At 42.1% G+C, this 6842-nt stretch overlaps 1 long non-coding RNA gene across 2 annotated transcripts; it reads left to right on the plus strand.

Moving 5' to 3' along the window:
• The first annotated feature begins 323 nt into the window (after positions 1-323).
• Positions 324-4736, plus strand: LOC146682585 (uncharacterized). 2 transcript variants are annotated; one of them, XR_014917613.1, is made up of 3 exons: positions 324-457; positions 2960-4467; positions 4561-4736. It is a non-coding gene; the product is annotated as an uncharacterized LOC146682585 (long non-coding RNA). The 2 variants fall into 2 exon arrangements; XR_014917612.1 differs by lacking the exon at positions 324-457 and having other exon boundaries at positions 2776-4467.
• The last annotated feature ends 2106 nt before the right edge of the window (positions 4737-6842 follow it).

The following is a 6842-nucleotide window of genomic DNA, read 5'->3' on the forward strand; positions in this document are numbered from 1 at the left end:
ATGGTCACTGATCGTTAATGACGATCAGTTAATGATCACTGTACTCTGGTACTATATCAATTCAATTTCATTTATGTATATCCTTTTGATTGTCCTCATTCAGGTTAATGCAGTGCATTTTTGTTAGAAATGTCCCCGGAAGTCATAAGAGTCATCTTCTTTGGCAGTTTTTAATTGTCTCTTGTCTATTTGTTATTCATGTTAAATGGACTACTTGCACTAACACTTCCGCGTTCTATGCTGGCAAAATGAATGAATTCAAGTTTTACATGAGTTGAAGCTGTTGGCGCCTTTCTGTGCCTGAGCACGCATGCGCATGTCATATTTTTGGATACTACGGGGTCTACAATGCACTTTTGCAAGGACTGAAAGCCACCTGGCCGTCTGCCTTAATGCGAACACGAGGCTTTTTACGCCAGGAGCTGGATGCTAAGGTGTTCATCTCAACTTTCTGAAGGCAAGTACTGTTTCTTTTAATGTGCATTTATATGTGTTTACTACCTCATTTAAGATCCCCCCTACACTGTTTTACTCAATCGTGCTGCTTGAATGCCCTCGTGAGCAACTTTAATGTTTTCCATCATGAAATAGTGCTTTAAAGTTTTCGTATAAAAATCGCCATGTCACAAAATAATGTAAATCCGACAAGCATCCCTTCCAAACAGGCGCGCTCATGTCTGACAAGCCTCCGCGACACCCCCTACGTGTATTTCATGTAGGGGGTGTTCGCCATACCACCAAACGAAAGAAACCCGACAAAATAAGCTAGCTCGCTCATGGCTGACGACCAACAGCGGCAACCCCCCCCCCCCCCCCCCCCCCCCTTTATTTTTTTTATTCTTAAATAAATAAATAATTTCGGGGGCGTCCGCTGCCATGTTGTTTAATTTGTTCAAATCATATTTAGCCAAAAAAATGTGGTTTAGTTTCTGTGTGAACGGGGTGGTGGAGTCCTCCACCGAGAACACTCACGTTAACTTTATTGAGTGGGAAAAAAAAAGTTAGCTTGTTTATATTATGTTAACATAGCTGTGTCGCTAGCGGTCACGTAGCACATCATTATATACCAGCTAGCCAAACTTCAGTAACCCTACAAACGTCACTGCTTTTTAGTTTCCTGTCTTCATTTATGCTGGAAGTGATAACAGAGCTGTAGGTTTTAATTTGTTTCCAAAACCCCGCAGTCAGGACATGCTATATTGTATTTAGATAGAAGTTAGCAGGGAGTTAGCTCGCTAGCTTCTAACTGCGTTAAATGTCATAAATTCCGTTTTCATGGGTGCCTGGATGTTAAACTCAATTGTTACACCTGGTAGAACAGAACGCTGATCATTTTATTAAAGATGAAAGACTTTAGACAGTTTTTCAACTCTCAGTAATACCATAGTGATCGTTTGATATGTGAACCTGCAGCGGAGTTTAGGTCCAGACACGGCTAGTGACGTCAGACTGAACAACCGGATTGGTGTTAGAATTTACCATGTCAGCCAATCAAAAAAATGATATGGCAACATGCGGCACTTGGTTGTTTAGGGAGAAGGTGCAGTTTTAGGAGTGACACCCGCGACGGAAAGCGGCGAGCAAAAGAAAGAGAGCGCAAGTTTTCATATGTGAGACATTAGTGATGTTTAGCGTTTTTGGAGGCTAGAGTTAGTGTGTAGTGTAGTTATTGTTTTGTATTGTGTCAGTTATACTGCTGAATGTCACATTTGCTCCAAAAAAGCCATCAAAAGCAGATTCTAGTGTAAACGCTGTTCCCACAGGGAAAACAGGACTGATACACCTCCTGTTGTCAGACCTGCAGGGTTTAGGCCTGTGCTGTTCTCTTCTGTCTTATACTGAACACAAACTTTTTTTTCTTTTTTTTTTTTTTGGACCGGCACAAATAATTTGTGTGCCTTCTTATTTGCTGCAGAACACCTGATTGTTCTGTAAATAGATTTAGATGGTTATATAAAAAATGCCTGAGGCCTTGGCTGCATTTTTAGGTAAATAGTACCATATAACTTTGTTTGCAAAACTTGTGCATGAACCTGAAGTTCCCAAATTGATATAAAAAATTTTTTTTTTTTAGCAACAACACTAAATGCGTTTTTAAAACAAAATGTTAGGTTTCAAGTTTAGGAGAAAAGTTGCTTCAACTAAGTTATCCATCAGAACCTAAAAATCTAAATGCAGTGGGTTGCCTTGAGTTTAAGTTTTCGCAACAATTTTTTATTTTTGTATTTATTAATTTTACAGTGTTGATGCTGTGCTCACACGGGCTACAAAGAAATCGCACTACAAACCTTCTAAAAAAAACTCCACAGGTATCTTTGAAGAAACACCTGTTGTCTGACGACACAATCAAAGATCTGCACATCAATGGAAAAAAATCTCGAAAGGGCCACCTAAACATAATATATAATGTTCTGACTGAGAGACGTTTTGAAAAAATTTAAACGTACAGCTCTGCTATCACTTCCAACATAAATGAAGACAGAAAACTAAACAGCAGTGACTTTTTTTTTTTTTTTTTTTTTTTTTTAGGGTTACTGAGGTTGGACTAGCTGGTACATAATGATGTACTACGAGATCACTAGCGATACAGCTATGTTAGCATAACATAAACACAGTGAAGCTGGAGGATGAAAGCTAACCTTTTTCCATTCGATAAAATTTATGTGAGGGTTCCCAAAGGTTAGGGACGAATTCAATCGCATGGCAGGATGCTGTTGCAGATTAAACAGCGCCTCTTCACAGCTCTGTGGGCACAAAATAGAAGTACTACCGAGGGGGCCTGGATTAGTTCGTTACCAGGTTCGTTACCAGGCCTCTGGAGAACTTCAGGACATTTTCAGGAGCTAATTTAGCCATTTATATCAGCTGTGTTGGTTCAAGGACACATCTAAAACCTGCAGGGACACCGGCCCTCGAGGCCTGGAGTTGCCCACCCCTAACTTCCGCTTTTCCTTTTCAGGGTCGCAGGGGGTGCTGGAGCCTATGGCAGCTATCTCAGGGCGAGAGGCAGGGTACGCCCTGGACAGGTCGCTAGTCTGTCACAGGGCTAAACATTCGTACTCACATTCACTCATACCTATGGGCAATTTAGATTTTTCCAAAAACAATGGGCAATTAAGATTTTTCACGTGCCTCCAAAGACGCAAAGGTGTCGCCATCTGACATGATTCAGCAGCGCCTCTTCACAGCTCTGTGGTCACAAGTTGAGCAAAAGCCTCTCAAAATCACACACAGGGGGATTAAAAAACTTGAAAAGGTGATTTTTAAAGACATCAAAGCGGCTGGACATTAGCCCTGATCTCGTGATCATTGCGCTAGCCGTAGGTCAGCCGTACCTAGAGGTGATCATTTCCATATTTGAAGATCACCACTTCCGTAAAAACCTGCTGGCAAGGTTCTTCTCGTGGTGCGTTAGAGCCAAGGATGACGAGGACAAAGAAACTAAAGCCATGTCTGAAACACGTTTAGAAGAATTTAAAAGTAATATATTTCGGATACTGGAGAAAAAATCATCATCTGGCATTAGTGTCAGCGATTATGATGATGATGAAGAGGAACATGTGAGCGCACTCATTGATGCTGTGCTCACACGTGTTGAAAATAATTCGCACTACAGACCTTCTAAAAAAAAACTCCACAGGTACCTGTTAAAACACGTGTTGTAATTATAATAAAGGTCAATCAAATGGACCAATATGGCAAGGCCATGATGATCCACCTGGTAAAATAAATCCGCTTGGCATCTTTCTTGGCCTTAAGACAACAATTCTTATAGCTAAAGATCCAAACGGGACACACAAAAAAACACATGTTGTCTGACAACAGGATCAAAGATCTGCATATACATGTATATAAACTGAAAGATCTCGACCGGGCCATTTACCAAGAGCTACGTCAGAAAACATTCTGTTAAGAAAAAACATTTACTGATGTTACTGAACGACGAGGACCCAGTGTTGAGAAAACTGACGGTCGATATCATTAAAAATCACCTGATCGACACTATGCAGAATCCAGCCCTGTGTGATGCTGAAGAGGCTGAAAATTACAGGTTATCTGTGGAAGCCTGTATCAAGAAGGTGGTGACACGTGTCAATAAAAATGCCAGTTCACCTTCCTCTACTGAAAAAGTTGATGCCATCACCCAACGGCTGTTCATAAAACTCTGGCCTAGACTTAAAAAGATCAAAGTTGATAATGTGATATTCATCAGTGATTGTCAGGGTCCCTGAGCAGTTATGAATTATATTCTTATTATTATTATTATTGTATGTATATTTGGTGTTGCTGTCCTTCTCCCTGTTTGCGTGTGTGTGTGTGTGTTTCAGTGGGCGCCTTCAGGCCTGGTGGGTGTGGCCCTGCTGATGGTCTGGCCACACCCGAAGCCACACACCTGCTGCTGGTCAGGCCTCGTCGGAGGTGCTACTTAGGAGAGTCTTGGAGCTCCCACCGACGCGGGATCATTGCGTGAGTCTCCACGTTAGTCATCCATTTGAACTGAGTTAGTGTATGTATGCCCGCGGTTATGTGTCCTGACGGCTGCGTCTATTGTGTCCCCAGGAGAAGTGTGGAGCGCCAGACAGCAGCCAGCACGAGGAGTGCTGAGACACGGGAGCGGCGAGCACTGAGACACGGACTGGTCACGGAGAGACACGACACGGGAGTCAGGGGAAACCACGGGGATTTATTGTTGTTATTTCCACACACTGTAAATAAACGTACTGCTTGTACATAGAGCACCGCGCCTGGGTCCTCCTTCCCCACACCCCCCACGGTTTGCCATGCCAAACCGTGACAGTGATATGGTTTACAGCTCTTTAATACAGAAATGGAACAGAAGTTATTCACTGTCTACTTTAGCAGAAGGTTTTTAGCTGAAGATAGTTTAACCAGCTGTTTTGCCAACACCTTCTGATAGGTTTGTTGCTTGTACCTATCCGCTGGAACGTTAAAGACAATACAATTACACTGCAAAGCAAGACACAAGTAGGCAAAGTTCTTCATGTTACTCGTGCACGGGAGAGACCGGACAGAGCGCCGTTCCTTCGTCTGACCCCAGTTGCTCTCGTCCGTCCTCCCGTACCACTGTCCTTTTATTGAGGTTACATGAATATGCATAGGTTCATTAACATACGACGTCTACATACAAAGAGTACCTTGCCTGTGTGTGTGTGTGTGTGTGTGTGTGTGTGTGTGTGTGTGTGTTGCTGATCAAAGGGTCAAACATCCTTGGTCAGGAAGAGGGTAGACTAGGGGTCCCCAATCCCAGTCCGCGAGGGCCGGTGTCCCTGCAGGTTTCAGATCTCACCCTGGGTCAACACACCTGATTCACATGATTAGTTTGTTACCAGGCCTCTGGAGAACTTCAAGACGTGTTGAGAAGGTAATTTATCCATTTAAATCAGCTGTGGTGGATCAAGGACACATCTAAAACCTGCAGGAAACCAGCCCTCGCGGACTGGGATTGGGGACCCCTGCTGTAGCTCAAACAGCATATGAAGCATTTAAATTCAGACCAACCTTATAACCGTATAACACCGATGGGGAACAATGTGTTCTGCAGAATACTCTTGATACTTTAAGAGCAATTTTCCAATAATACAGATTCATGTGTAGTAAGGTGGTTTCATTGCTACTTTTATTAAAGGAGTGCTTCTAAAAATTGAGGTGGTCATCTCCGCTTGCATTTCTGTAAAAGCCACAGCATGCCACCTTGGGTAAGAATATGCATTCTTAACATTTTGCTGTCACAGTTTAGCAGTTTTCATTTCCACTGACACATCAGCTCCTAAGACCACAATACTACTACCAAAGTACTACAAGGATCCGGAAAAAAGGACAGAGGGGGGATATAAAATATACCAAATGTTTCTTGAATTGTTAGCACAAGTGTATATGTGTATGTATCTAGTCGAGTTTATATGCAGTAGTGCTCACTTGTTTTCTTTCATTTTATTACTTAACTGTATTTCATGTAAGTCTTTGATATTAAATATTGATTTTACAGAGGGGTGGTAAGAGTTTGGTTTGAGATTTTCCTGTTAATATTTGGATATTTTTCTTGCATTAACAATTTTTTGATTAGAAAAGCAGAATAAAATGTGCAAATTAGCTTCATTTATAGTTTGTTATACTCCTTCCCTCTAATACAAATATTTCATTTCTAACTCTGAGTGTAAGTGCATAATTTAATGATAAGTGTTTCTGCTCACAAATGTCCACGAGCACAGACATGCACGCAAAAACTGCGTGACTCCTCGCTGGCTGTAACTCACCGCGCGTGTTCACCTGGAACGTCCTCTAAGAAGACGTGTGACCATTCTGATAGCCGTCTGTGTCTGCAGGTGAATGAGTGAAGCTACATAAACAGTTAAATTAGCATAGCTTACCAGCCGTAAACCCGACAACAACACAGTGGGTGAGGGTCGGAGGGGGGGTCGCTTGACATTCTAACTTTAAAGGAAGGATTTTAACAGTATTTGCTGTGGGTTAAAGCAGTGGACCAGCAGGCTACATGTTTGAATCCAAACAAGTTTCACTCAATCCCAACAACTGAGGATCGCCATTGTATAGCGGTCGCTAGGGTAACGTCACGTCGCCGTCATATCGGATGTGGGCGGGGCTTAGCGCTAGAATCCCTTTGATCCTTTCATGTCTTGTGTGACATCACCTTGGTAAAAGTCTATAAATAGAACCATTTGCACAGGGTTAGTCACAAGGTAAGTTTAGTAAGAGGGAGTAAGAGGCATTAATGTCTGAGACACAAACTCAGCAACTTACACAAAATTCAGAATCAAGTCCAGATTGTAAAAAAGTTATATCATTTGAAAATATGAATTCTG

Source organism: Copadichromis virginalis, linkage group LG22, assembly GCF_057382275.1.
Source record: "Copadichromis virginalis isolate Kocher_CV1m ecotype Utaka linkage group LG22, C_Virginalis_male_GT1.1, whole genome shotgun sequence".
NCBI lineage: Eukaryota > Metazoa > Chordata > Actinopteri > Cichliformes > Cichlidae > Copadichromis > Copadichromis virginalis.